Here is a 15,320-nt window from a genome sequence, read left to right on the forward strand (position 1 = left end):
GGTAGCATCCCAACCGTATTTTGTATGCCGGGAGCATTTTGTAGATGTCCTCCTAACAATAAATCTACCTACGGGAGGGCGAGAAGCTATCTGCAAAATTATCACGAGGTATCTCTCCTGTTGTCCGCCACATCACATTTCTAACTCTATGATAGGGCGATTTATATGTCCCGCTCTACCGTAGGGCAGGAGTACATTTTTGCAAAAATTCAAAATGGTAATTTATGTTTTAAATCTATTAAAAATAAAAAATATATAAAATAATTCCTTTAGTTCTACCTTTCTCAGTGCTAGAACCAACCAAACAGTTTCTATTCTAATAAAAAAATAGAGCGAAACATGCTAGAGTGATTTTTAAAAAATGAACTAAATGGTTTCATTCTAATAAAAAAAATAGAGCGAAACAGGCTAAAGTCATTTTTTTTAAAAAAAATGAACAAGAGGTAGAACGAGATTTAGACCACCCCACAACTCTCAACTCTACTCCAATCTTTACTCCTGAATTTGGACTCCTACAAAAGAGCCTCGCTGAGACACTAGAGTAGGCAACCAAACAGCCTCGAGATTGCATCAGCAGTGGCCTACCAAGCCCCATACGAGCAACTTCATAGCAGACACTGAAAAAGCAAATATCCACTGGTACCGTCTGATTTTGAGGCAGGTCGCGGCTATTAAGAGTACTATATTCAGAAAGCATCACGATGCAGTGCTGATGAAACAAGCACTGATAATAACTCCCAGTCGTACATCAAACGTGAAATGCAGACTTCGTAACAGCTGAAAAATGCATATATATAGATCACAACATTAGTAGCCATGCTTCTTGCCAGTAGGAAACAAGCTTCGATCCTTGCAGTACTACAATCCAGCTCGCTCGTGCCATTAGGAAACAAGCTGCATCCTTGGCAAACATGAAACAAATAACTCAACCTACCGATGACAATACTGATTCATGACAGTTAAGATGTAAATATATGCTAAAACCATATTTTAACTTGTGAGGGGTTGTACTACACTATGGAAAGAACAGATAGGAAAACCTACAACTTTTTCAGAAACCTGCAGACTAATCTAGCATTTTTTTTATGGGAAATACTGTCAGGCATTTGCCCAACAGTATGACTCATCTAGCATTTCAGAAACGGAGAAACCTGTACTTGTTCTGCTGCTTCTTTGATACACATTCTGGAGTATCATGGCTCGTGAGGATCACATCAAACATTTCCTAACTTGCAGTTATCAGTAAATAATAATCTCAGAGATAAAATGGCAGAATCTCTCATTTGATATATCCCATCAGTCTGCCTATTATATTAAAGTATGCCACTCAGGTAATCTCCTAATAGTCCTTATAAGACTGATAAGGACGACAGGAATCCTTATAACTGACAATAGAAATATTCAAAATCTAGCTATTGCATCAACAGAGTTCAGTTTATACTGGAGGATAAAATTTCAGTTTATATCATAACAGTGAAATATCCGCATCAATCTGCATAACTAATCCATGCTGACACAGAACAAACATTCAGCTAAACTCCTAAACTCTTTTCAGATTGACAGGAAAGAAATAGTAATCCTCATAACTGACATGACAATATTCAATATTTAGCTATTGCATCCAAAAATTTCAATTTACACATGGAGGATTAAAATTTCAGTTCTAACTAACATTGTGGCAAAACACGAAAAGGAACTACTTCAGTAGTGCCTAAGGATTCTGCGTCCAAGTTTATTTTGTAATCCTTTTTCCACAGGAACATATTTGACTGAAAACTCATACATACAGCTAATGTTCATTAATGTCGAGTACATCCCATGGAATTTGCAATGCAGAGTACCAAGTCCAGAATATTTACCACTAGGTCTTTTTGCTTCCTTTTTGATATGGCAATATGCATTCATTCCAACCATTTTTGCGATACTTCGATCAAAGGTCCATTTGTTGTCAACCTGAAAATTGCTAGCAAATAAACACATGACACAGATTTAAAAGTCAACTCAATCTTAAAAAAAAACTACATAAACCATCTGGATACATGTCATTTGCTACAGATAAGAGGAACCTGTTGAATAATTTTATTACATATTCACATCATTAGAGTAATAGTGCTATGGTGGTATTCTATAGACTACTATTTCAGAGGAAATATTATATCATATTGAGAATCTCTTTTTAGAAAAGAAAATTCCGGAAAGAGAAAATTGGAACCTAAATTTAATTCAGATGGTAAAGTCTCCATACAACAAAAATGAATGTGGAGCTATGTCTGTTATGCTGTTGATTCACATGCCAAATTACAACCAAAACTCCAACTTTGGGGGCTTAATATTTGCGAAATTATCACAATTGTCTCCTCAGAGCCCAGGGGCGTACCCACATACATCTTACCGGGTCCAGTGACCCGGGTAAATTATTAAATTCTAGCTAATTTATATTAGATTGATTAGTATATTAGTGAATAATTAGATAACTAGTATGTATTGGAAACCTGGTAATTTTTGTTCTGGGTTCGCCACATTCAGAGCAGTGCAGTGGTGGTGGGAGGATGATGGACACAGTCCATCATCACAACTCTGGTTCAAAAGTAAACAAAAGATTTAGTTGGCAGCAAGAGTCAATGTAGCAAAAGTATGACTAGCCAGTATAATTAGAGAGAATGTTAAAACCAACATTAATTTTCAATAGTTGACTAAGAAAAACTAGTGTTAGCAGTGAAAAGCATAAGCAGGACAGGTAACTTCTAATGATAGAATAACATTGTGAGTAACAGGTTCGCTTTTGGTATTCCTTTTTGTTGTAAGTTGTAACAAGATGAGAAACAGGTTTGGCTGATTGGCTCTTTTATTTCTATGTATAATCAATCATACGCAGCACATAATCGTTGTTCCTTCGTAAACCCAACATATAATTGTTTGTCCAAGATTAGTCATATAGAGTGTTTATTTGGACTCTTATTACCTATATGCTCTATATATAGACATATTGGCCTACAATGAAATATATCAGTCATTTCCTTCAAAACCAACATGGTATCAGAGCCATAGCTTTAAGATTGATATGGCTACACCTATGGATCCGATACCATGTTAGATTTGAGAGAAACAACAGATATATTCATTGTTAACTAACAAGCCTATATATAAAATACACAGGTTCATAAGAGACCAAATCAAAGACAATATACAACTAATCTTATCCTAGCATTGTATATCCTATTAAGAAATAACATAAGTCTAGTGAAAGCAAGACTATGCTGCAAATCCTATATTCCTATATAGTTCTGTCCCACTAACTGCAATTGTGATCCTAAAGTTGATCCTTGATGTGCCAGCCACGTCAATATCAATCCCCACTTCCTATATTTTGGTCATCCCAAAACAACAATAATAAGCAAGGAGCCATCATGCAACTCACTCACTAGTAAACAAGGCATTGACATTATTTCAAATAATTAAAGGAAGCATATATGCATTCCATTTTCATAGGCCAACCTAAGCAAGAGGCCTCAGTGGCCCAAGAGGATCTCAAGTGGCTTAAGTAAGTTCTGTACCACCCATGTATACAATTGTTGCCTATAGTTTAATACAGTGTTTGTTTGGACTCTTATGTTCTATATATTTTGCATGTTGACGTATTGGTCCACAATGAAATAAATCAGTTGTTTCCTTCAATGGTAACATGGTACCACAACAACAACTCTTATGAGTAGCTCTGATACCATGATACCACTGAGAGAAACAACTAATGTATTAACATTGTAAGCCAACATGACTACACACAAAGCATATAGATACACAAGAGACCAAAACAAAGACAATATCAAACTAGCACGATAATAGTAATGCATAATATAAGTACACAATACTAATTACCAGTCAAGGATAGTGTTTGAAGGATGTGAAACAGGCAGATAGCAATCACTTGTCCACTTACTAGTATCCTCTTCGCACATGACTACCTAGCATTTACTATAGGCATGACTGGTACACTAATTGTAAATGGGCTGCAGCAATGCAGCAGAAGTTATTGATGTTTAATCCCATTTGTGCTGTACCCGAAAGTTATTAGAAAATTAACACGTGATGAGAAAGATTAATATCCAAAGTATGTGCACATAAAGCTAAATCCAATTGGCATATTTCTACAGATATTTAGTTGATAAAAAAATGGCCCAATGTCTTATAAGTAACCATCACAATTTATATTGGAAAATGCTAACATGATAGTTTGAGAACACCTATGGTAATCATGTATGTAATTTATACATTTTACATATATTTTCCCATGTCCAGTGATAATCCTACAAGCTGAATGGGTGGAACGTGGAGTTGAGGCAAACTAGAAGCTACCACCCCTTATCATTTTAAACACTTCCGATAGGGGAAAAAACATTATGTGTACTGACAAGGATGGGCACAACAGATTTCACAATTTTACCATGTCCCACCTGTTCTAACAACTATCAACACCTATAACGATTCTTAGCTTATGAATAAGAACAATAACAAGATTATTTGAGAATGTAATTGGTACTCATGCATGTAATGTATGCATTTCATATATATTTTCCATGTCCAAGGATAATCTTACAATTGAAAGTAGTGGAGAGTGGGTTTGAGACAATTAGAAGTTGTATGTTTTGTAGCCACCACCTTTTCATTTTAAATACTTACACAAGAAAAAATAGTACGCATACTGATAGGTAAGAGCACATAGTTATACTAAGTTACATCTGTTGTAATATGATATCCTACAAAAAGCATCAGATTCAGAAAACAGACCGCGTGACATGATTAGATGATACTAAAATGTAGTAAATGATTAGCAAGCAAAGCATACATACGGGTTATTCCAATCTGTAGTATCCTCATTAACAAGATCTGTCCACTTCATTCTACCCTTGAATCCAAAGCACTTCACTTGCATAACCTTTGGCAAGATGGATTTGTCCATCATGTCTTCTCCAGTGGGTGTAAAGAAATCACACTTTATATATCATCTGAACCAAATTATTTGAATGACATCATCAGCTTTCTCCAGGAAGAAGGCACCCTTCTGGTAATATTTTTGCATGAACCTCTGCTTCTACTTCGACTGTTCAAGCAACTTTACATTCATCCTCACCCATTCCCTGCACTCCTCTGTCATGTTCCTAACCTTCTGAATCTTCGCCCTCTCCCTCAAGGCCTCAACATTGCCTCTCTTTCCTCTTTACCCCTCTTAGTTCTCGCAATCTCCCGATTCGTCCATGCCTCATACTCCTCCGCCTTATTCTCCTCATCATCTGTATTAACTTCAATTTCAATATCAGACTCTTCGCTGTTAATAATCTTATTAATCCGCAACTCATTCCTAATCTCCTCCACCACAATCTGCCTCGTCTCAATCTTCCGCTTCTTTATCCTCTTCATGAGAACCTCCTCGAGTTGCCGAGCAACATCTTCTATCCGCTTCCTCTCCGTGATTGTGACCCGCTGTGTCTTATGTATGAAGATCGGCTTCAGCAAAGCGAGTCGATCCCGTACTCAGATTCGTCCCCGGAAACATCTGCAGCCACCAGCTTCTCCTCCTGCTGCTGCGCCGGTAGCTCCTCCTTCTCCCGCTCCAGCAGCAGCAGCCGCTCCCGGATCCGGCGCCTCCTCGTCCTCCCCATAACGCTCCTCGGCCGTGGACGCGACCTCCGCCTGACGGACGACGCGGCGCTGGTCGGCGCGGGCCTCCTCCCGATTCACGGCGCGCATCTCCGAGAGGCGGCGGTCGTCCCCGCTGACGCCGACGACGATGCCGTCGTCGTGTGGCGAGAGGACCTGGTGGAGGGCGGCGCGGCAGGCGGGGAGGTCGAGGCCGTCGCCGCCGGGCTCGGATCGTCGGCCCACTCGGGGGCCTTCCCGGGCCGGTAGCGCCTGACCCTGGTCTGGCCAATCCTTCCTCGGGGCTTGTCGCGCACCGCGATGGCGGTCGCCGGCGATGCGGGCTAGGGCAACTCTAGGGTTTGCGAGGCGAGGCGGATGAAGTGGAAGTGGAAGGTGGCGGCGCGGTGGTTCGGGCGCTTATAGCTGGCGCCCGCGACCTGCGGGCCGCAGGATCAGAGTCGGAATCGGAGTTTTAGATGGGCCAGCCCATTTTTGTTTATTCGGTTAAGTATAATATTTGAGCGATAGAGATGTTGAAGTCGTCGATATGTCCGAGTGGTTAAGGAGGTAGACTCGAAATCTACTGGGCTTTGCCCGCGCAGGTTCGAATCCTGCTGTCGACGCTTTTTAACTTTTTGCCGGACTACCACTTAGGACGTGTTTAGTTGGGGGAAAAGAAATTTTTTGGTATTACATCGGACGTTTGACCGGATGTCGAAAAGGTTTTTCAGACACGAATGAAAAAACTAATTTCAGAACTCGCCGGAAAACCGCGAGACAAATCTTTTGAGCCGTATTAAGCCGTCATTAGCACATGTGGGTTACTGTAGCACTTACGGCTAATCATGGACTAATTAGGCTCAAAAGATTCGTCTCGCGATTTCCTCCCTAACTGTGCAATTAGTTTTTCTTTTAATCTATATTTAATGCTCTATGCATGTCTCCAAAGATTCGATGTGATGTTTTTGGGAAAAACTTTTTGAGAACAGGGCCTTAGTTCATGCTAAAATTAGAAGTTTGATTGAAATTGGAATGATGTGACAGAAAAGTTGAAAGTTTATATGTGTAAGAAAGTTTTTGGTGTGATGGAAAAATTAGAAGTTTGAAGAAAAAATTTGAAACTAAACTGAGCCTATATATAACTGTTTCAGACTCTTAAGTGTACGTTCGCTGCAAAGTCCAGCTAGTCAAGTCATAAATATGGGTCTCATTTGCATTATACTTTAACATTGTTCTAATAAACTTATCTAATGGGTAGAACAATTTTAATGATGCGGTTACAACTGGTGAAGTGATACAAGCAACATGTTGTTGTTTGAGTAGGGAACTAGGGCGGTGAAGTGATGGAAGCAATATGTACTTGCTTGAGACTTTGAGTAGGGCGTCGCGGGATGGCTTAAGCCTTAAGCGACGGAACTAAACCAATAATCGGATCGGAAACATGTTGCGCGTGGATAAAAGAAGGGCAATGGACAAAAACACTATCATTTTTTATAATATAATAGTGGATATTAGAGTGATCAAAGTGAGGTGTATTTGGCTGTTAATGTATTGAGATTATCGTTTTCAACCACAGTTTTTAGTTTGTCTGTTAATCAGAGGTTAGTCAATACATGCCTCTGACACCTAACAGTTTGTAGAATATAAAATCAGTAGGTATATTGAAATGTGATATATACAATTCTTATTGCTCATGAATAGAATGTTGGTAAATGGACAAAACTTAAGGGCCCGTTTAGTCCAAAAACATCACATCGAATCTTTGGACACATGCATAGAGCATTAAATGTAGATTAAAAGAAAAACTAATAGCACAGTTAGGGAGGAAATCGCGAGACGAATCTTTTGAGCCTAATTAGTCTGTGATTAGCCATAAGTGCTACAGTAACCCACATGTGCTAATGACGGCTTAATACGGCTCAAAAGATTCGTCTCACGGTTTTCTAGGCGAGTTATAAAATTAGTTTTTTTATTCGTGTCAAAAACCCCTTCCGACATCCGGTCAAACGTTCGATGTGACACCCAAATATTTTCATTTCACGAACTAAACAAGCCTTAAACACACCCATAAATTAAGATTGAACTTCTTTTCTTTCTATCGTGAATTTTGATACCATGGCTGTATTGAGTTCTCCTCAAACTTTCAACTTTTCCATCACATCAAATATTTAGACATATGCATGGACCATTAAATATGGATAAAAAAAATATCAATTACACAGTTTGCATGTAAATTGCGAGACGAATCTTTTGAGCCTAATTATGCTATGATTTGATGTGCTACAGTAAACATTTACTAATAATGGATTAATTAGACTTAATAAATTCATCTCGCAGTTTATATTATTAATCTACGTTTAATACTTCGAACATGTGTCCGTATATATAAAAAAAAATTCCCCAGAACATCTAAACACGGCCATCATCCCTTTCCGTGTTCGTACTTGGACGCATGCGTTGCTTCATTTCCGATTCGGCTCCCCATGCTAGAAATCCTGCATGACCTTGGAAAAAGTACACCAAAGGTCCCTCAACTTATCAGCGAGATACGAAAACGTCCTCGAACCGTAAAACCAGATATACGAGGTCCTTTAACTACACAAAACCAGTCACCCGAGATCCCTCAGCGGTTTTCGTCCCGGTTTTGTCCTACGTGACGCTTTGACCACGGTCGTCGGTGGCTGAGTCAGCGTGGGACCCACGTGGACCCCACGTGTCAGCCTCTTCTTCTCCTCTTCTCTTCACCTCTCCCTCTCTCTTCTCCATGGGCGGCGGACGGCGGAGGGGCAGCAGCTGCACGAGCGGCGGCCGGCGGGGGAGCAGCGGGGCGAGGCCGTCACCGCGTCGTCGGCCGGATCTCCTCTCCCGCCTCGCGCCCGTTGGCCTCGTCTGGCTCTCCATCGAAGAGGATGCGGCGAGGAGGAGTTGGCAGAGGGGCGGACGGGATCAGGATACGGCGGCACTCGATCTCTCCGCGGCGGAGAGCGCGGACGGGATGCGGCCGGCGGAGGCGGCGTGCGAGCGGAGCGGAGCGGAAGCGGAGGCGCGGCGGTGGCGGCAGGCGACGCCCCACACGGCCACCGCCACCGAACAAAAAAACAAGAAGGACGCTTCCGCCGCCGACCGCCGCTCGCCGCACTCCGGTTGCCGCGCCGCCGCTCATTGCCGGCCACCCTCTGCCGTTCGTCGCTAGCCGCAGGCCGCCGAGCCTGAGAGCCGATGCACGTCGCTGGCCCCCAAGCCGCCGGTCGACGCCGGCAACTGTCCGCCGACCACCGTGCAAGCTAGCCAGGTGCCCAGGTCCAAGCTGCATGGCACTGTTACACGAAGAAAAACGGGGAAAGCGCTTACGACGCCAACCGCCGGTCGGCGCCGACCGCCGGCCACCGCAGCCGGACGCCGCTCACCGCTGCCCACCGCTCACCGCTCTTCCGATCAGGACTTCCTGAACTCTATGGCAGTTCTTGCCGATTATATATTCTGGAAATTACATCCTGATTTTTGAAACAATTAGGCAGCAGCACATGGATATATACACATCTACTACTTAACCAAAGTAAGCAGGCAAAAACACAAGATTGGTGGAGGAACTCTGATTGAAATATTGAATTAACCAAAGTAAACGCCATAGAAGCTTCAGTATTGATGGTCCAGGTGAGATGCATTGGCATATGGTTCAACAAGATCCCAGTTTTTACTGTCGTGTGGGTCGCTAATAGGGAGAGGTCAATCGCTGAGCCCGACGTTAACACAGCTCAAAAAATCACAAGAGGAGGCCTAGGAGGTTGCACTCCTCGTCGGCGACGAAGAGCAGCGACGACACCGACTCGATGGCGCCGGAGCGCGTCCCGCTTCTTGCTGGCAAGCTTGGACACGACGAGCGCGGTAGACGCCATGGCGGCGGCCTCGGCGGCGCCGTTCCAGGTGAGCATCTCCACCAGCCAGTCCACCACCGCCGCCGACGTGCCGACCCGTCGGAGCGCAGCCTCGCCGAGCCGCGGGTTTGTCGCGACCGTTCCAGGTGAGCATCTCCACCAGCCGGTCCACCATCGCCGCCGACGTGCCTGTTGAGTTGTGATCCAAATTCATTTGCACTTAATAAAGGCCAGCTTCTGTACGGATCATCATCCCTTTTTAGGGTTCCACTATATATATACCTCTTGTAAGCCGCCGTGCGGCGATGTAACCTCACCTCAGATATAGTGAAGATATTTTGCTGGCTGGCGTCCGTGGTTTTTTCTCTCCTATTTTCGGAGGGTTTTCCACGTTAAATCTCGTGTCTTTTGTGATTGATCTATTGTTCTTTATCGTTTGTTCGCCTATCGTTTCCTAATAGTGCCGACCCGCCAGAGCGCGGCCTCGCCGAGCCACGGGTTCGCCGCGACGTTGACGAGGATCCCGACGCGGCCGCGGCCGCCCGTCATGCTATGAGTTTGGTTAGTAGATACATGGCTAATCCTGGTAAAGAACACTGGAAAGCTGTTCAGTGGATTTTCAGGTACCTCAAAGGCACAGCTGATGCTTGCTTGAAGTTTGGCAGGACTGATAAGGGGCTTGTTGGATATGTGGATTCTGATTTTGCTGCAGATTTGGATAAGAGAAGGTCACTCACAGGTTATGTGTTTACCATTGGTAGTTGTGCTGTGAGTTGGAAGGCAACGTTGCAGCCTGTTGTTGCCCAGTCTACCACTGAAGCAGAATACATGGCTATTGCTGAAGCATGTAAAGAATCAGTTTGGCTGAAAGGATTGTTTGCTGAGCTTTGTGGAGTTGATTCTTGCATTAACTTGTTTTGTGACAGTCAAAGTGCTATATGCCTCACCAAAGATCAGATGTTTCATGAGAGGACAAAGCACATTGATATCAAGTACCATTATGTTCGTGATGTAGTCGCGCAAGGTAAGCTAAAGGTATGCAAGATAAGTACTCATGATAATCCTACTGATATGATGACAAAGCCTGTTCCTGTTGCTAAGTTTGAGCTTTGCTCAAGCTTAGTTGGTATAGTGGTTTAGCCCGAGAGGCTATTTGGCGCCGAAAGTGGTTTTTTGTCTTTGTTGTGTTCAGGGTGAAGGATTGATTCATGTTACAAGAAGGAATTTGTCTCAAGGTGGAGTTTGTTGAGTTGTGATCCAAATTCATTTACACTTAATAAAGGCCAGCTTTTGCCGTAGTGGAGCGAAGGCTGAAGCTGGCCCATTGGGCTGTGCGCCTGGGGACGCCCGGGGGTGCGGGGGCGGAGCCCCCGCGGTACGGATCATCATCCCTTTTTAGGGTTCCACTATATATATACCTCTTGTAAGCCGCCGTGCGGCGATGTAACCTCACCTCAGATATAGTGAAGATATTTTGCTGGCTGGCGCCCGTAGTTTTTTCTCTCCTATTTTCGGAGGGTTTTCCACGTTAAATCTCGTGTCTTTTGTGATTGATCTATTGTTCTTTATCGTTTGTTCGCCTATCGTTTCCTAATAGTGCCGACCCGCCAGAGCGCGGCCTCGCCGAGCCATGGGTTCGCCGCGACGTTGACGAGGATCCCGACGCGGCCGCGGCCGCCCGTCATGCCATCCTCCTCGCCGCGGCCGCGCATTGCAGAGAAGTCAGAAGTGAGAGAGAGACGAGGAAGGGAGAGAAAAGGGGAAAGAGGGAGAGGAGGCTGACGTGGACACCTGACATATGGGCCCACATGGGTCTCACGCTAACTCAGCTGCCACGTAGGCTAAAACCGGGGTGAAAACCACCGAAGGATCTCGAGTGACCGGTTTTGTATAGTTGAGGGACCCCGCATATCTGGTTTTACGGTTCGAGGACGTTTTTTATCCCGATGACAAATTGAGGGACCTTCCGTGTACTTTTTCCGCATGACCTTCGTCGAGGAAACATCAGGCCACCACTTGGGCCTAGTGCCTTTCTAGACTGATGGGCCGTTGCCCTACATGTACTGGGCAATATGATTATTAATAATCCATTAATTACTTCTTGCATTCTTCTATTAGTACAGTTCGGTCGTTTTTTTCTTTTCAAACAAACTCAGTTCGGTGGTTTTATTGATTTAGAGACAGAACAATGACGGTGTTTACTCACTAAGAGCATGCATTGGAACTTCGTGCTTTTTCACTGGCAACAAAAGAGCACCCATAATATCCCGTTACACATGATTTTTCATGTAATCAAATAAACCTTGTGTCAGTTGGTTTGGAAAAATTGATGCGGGCATCACTCTTTCGAATACACACAACAATCCTCCAACGGTCATTTAAGGACTGATAACAAGAGCTCGTGCGCGACAATTGAATTTAGAGGTGAGCTCGTTCCTATATTCTTATTTGTACAAATTCGAGAATAGATTACTACCTAATGATTATATTGTGATTAGAAACAAGAAGAGGACAAGGAGACACTTGGAGAAAGACTTGGAGCCATGTAGGATCATCGAGGATGTCCAAGTCAAGGTTGAGGCCCAAACCAAGTCGACCTCGGGTGCAATTCGGAGTTTAGGACCAGTCTGCACTAAAATAGACGCCCAGGTCGCATACGTGCTCGGATTGGGGCGTTCTTTATATGGATGGAAATCTAATAAGATAACGTTTCTAATGGTTTTGGTCCCACGTCCAAATTCCTTCCGAGTCAATGGGAATTGACCGAACAAGTTGACGTCCAGAATCTGTCCCGGTGCTGCGTCACCGTATTTGGGCCTTTGGGCCGTGTATCGTATTGGAACCCATTAGGGTTGCGTCGAGAGGGGGTTGCACGACCCTAAACTCTATATATCAGTACCACCGTCATCTTTAGGTTTTTGGGTTTTGCTTAGATTATTCTATCGAGAACAGTTTTACCGCTAGATCGGTTTGTAAGACCCTAACTTGTGAGCTTAATCATTTATCTGCAATTCTGGTTGTTTTCTATCTCGTTCTTGTTTGTGTTCTTCGATTGGCAAACATGGATTAGCCTTCTCAGCGAGGTCATCCGTGTTTCGACACGGGTGATAACCAAAGGAGACGTGATGCTGCGATTGCGGGGCTCAAGAACGTGCGTGTTCAAGAAGCCGGATCGATTTGTGTCGCGAGTCGTTGTTTATCAGAACCTTTCAGAAGATCGGGAACCCTAGTGCACATCAAAAATAAATACATGAGCTTCCTTTTAGATAGAGAAAAATGATTGACAAAAATAAAAAATCAATCCATCAACAAAATTTCAGACAAAAAAAGTGTTCCATAGCAATTAAAACAGAAGAACAGGGAAAAGAGCAGCATGACAACTCAGTGGTTGAGAACCTTTCAGCTCGTCATGCCACACGCCATCGCAATGGCAACCGCACAAAAAGCAGTTGCTCCTCGAACCAATAGGTGACCTCCACGATGACGGCTTGACAATGTCTCGCACATAAAATCCTTGCCAATTTATCGCACCCTTCGACCCCATTCCCCTCCTCCAACACCTCCTCACCTCTCTCGTTATCTTTTTTCATTGAACGACCACTACTTCTCTCCTTCCATACCATTGTTTTACTTGGTATTGACCATGCACTCTTTCTTTCAATTTTCTCAACTTTCTCGTCCTTTCTTCCCTTCTCAATCATATTTGATATGGCAAAATCACGATAAACCAATCTAAGACATCAAAATAAGGGATAGATGAAAAATATGTAGGCAATAGATGTTAAGGTTCATTTTAGTATGATATGTTTTTCAATAGATAACGAATATTGAACCACAATCAGCTAATGTTTATTGTAAATTTAGCTTTTTCCGTTACAACACACGAGCATTTTGCTAGTATCTCTAAATTTCAACTGAAATGTTCCATAACACTGCAAGAGGTGCCATATGGTATCTTTGATACGTAAACTGCAACCCCAAAACTATACTCCCTCTCCTTTCCAAAAAGCTTGTTATGCTAGTATTTTAAAATTTATCCATACCCTAATCTTAATCTCAATTGCTTTCTTTCTTTCCCCGTTTAATAGAAGAGAACTTCTCACTCCTTTGAACTTGTGCCATCTTTTCTCGAAAGAGACTTTGTACTCATTGAAACCTAGACAAGTTGTGGTTAAATCAAAAGGTTTAAAGAAGATTTATATCCAAATGGGCCATGAAGACAGAAAATAGACAATATGTCACTCTATACGTGAGGTTTCGATGAAATATCACGCAATAGGATGCACCAAATAAAATGTCACTTATATGTTGCCTTACGGATGAAATGCTACTTTAGGGAGTTTTAACCATTATTCTATGACCGAAATGCCCATGGTATGAAGAGAGAGGGAGAAGGCTATGTCGGAGAGAGCCAAGTAGGCAGCACCAGAGACCTTGCTAGGAGGTGGTGGAGATGATGGGGGAAGGAGGAGAAAACACTCTTGGCTCTTCTTCTTCCTCCCTCAAATGCCGAAAGAGTCCACCGGCGGCCTTCTTTGAGCATTGGAGGTAGGAAGAAAAAGAGCCAAGGGTGTTTTTGTCCAAGATTGTATATTGATGAAGACATTTTGGTTGAGGGTGGTATTCCAGCGAAACTGATTTAAGTGATGGTATTCCAGCGAATCCAACCTTATCCAATGGTGGATATGCAATTTTCTCGAGGAGGAGATGACGACGGGGACGACGGGATGGAGGGAGGAGGAGGCGATGATGAGGACGAGTTTGTCACGACAGAAGTAGAGCCTCGAATGGACTCGTAGTCCCTGCCACCCAGCCAGCCACTTGTTGCTCGCCGCTCCATCCTTCTCCCTCTACCCTGTCTCATCCCCGCCATGAGTTAACATACAATGCTTTAGTGTATTACTAGAAAGTAGCCGCGGCTTTGCCGCATGCAACAGTAGATGGGCCAGCTCAAATTGAGCGTATGTCTATACCTTAACACTTTAGTTGGGACACGCTAGCCTATGATGCTATCTCATTCGACACTTATAAAGACACTTATAAAGATATCAACATGTTGTTAGCAAATTTATATGCTAACCAAAGAATCCTGAAGTATGAATGTAATACAATACAATACTCGAATAATTAAGCTCCTCTTATAGTCTATGGGAACTGAACGGAAGAAGCTGTGGATCACATGACATCCATATTCGTTGAAATGTTCTTTTTTCTAGGGGAATTTGCATATATATCCTAAAACTTCTATTTTTTGAATGAAATTGCAAGACTTCTATTACTCAAGTCTATTACATAGAATGTCTATTACATAGGCATAGATAGTTCAGGAGATTAAATGATCAAAGCTTTTGATAATGCCCCATTTTATTTTTCAAGCAATATAAACTGGCTAATGGATGAGTCTAGATACTGAACGCTGCTTTTGTCCATGCATGCAGATGCCAAAAGTTAATGCTGTCTATATAATAATCCATATAGCAAAAGATAGCTTTGAACAGAGAAGTTATCAACCAGAATGCTTCTTTTTACCCTTGTTTGAATTAAACGATGATCCATGTCTCCATCATCACTTTCATGCAATTATAATGGCAGAGTGAGTAGAAAGGAAATCTTTTATTTCTTGTCTAGATAAAGAAGCAGAAGTTATATAGTTATTGAAATTAAAATAATCTAATCTTGATGCTGCTGTGCATGATGAAATCTCAAATTCTAAAGAGAGTAGTATTTGAAGTTCATTGATGTTAGGGCCTTAAGAGTCATTTGTTATTGGAAACAATGATGACCTATATGCTCTCTCTATATATTTTT

The 15,320-nt window shown here is 42.8% G+C and overlaps 1 non-coding gene and 1 pseudogene across 1 annotated transcript; one reads left to right on the forward strand and one right to left on the reverse strand.

Annotated features, from left to right (window-relative positions):
• Positions 1–667: 667 nt before the first annotated feature.
• Positions 668–8,950, reverse strand: LOC127776948 (uncharacterized; annotated as a pseudogene).
• TRNAS-CGA (transfer RNA serine (anticodon CGA)) lies at positions 6,179–6,260 on the forward strand. The gene has a single exon. It is a non-coding gene; the product is annotated as a tRNA-Ser (tRNA).
• Positions 8,951–15,320: the final 6,370 nt, after the last annotated feature.

The sequence above is a fragment of the Oryza glaberrima genome, chromosome 6, assembly GCF_000147395.1.
Source record: "Oryza glaberrima chromosome 6, OglaRS2, whole genome shotgun sequence".
NCBI lineage: Eukaryota > Viridiplantae > Streptophyta > Magnoliopsida > Poales > Poaceae > Oryza > Oryza glaberrima.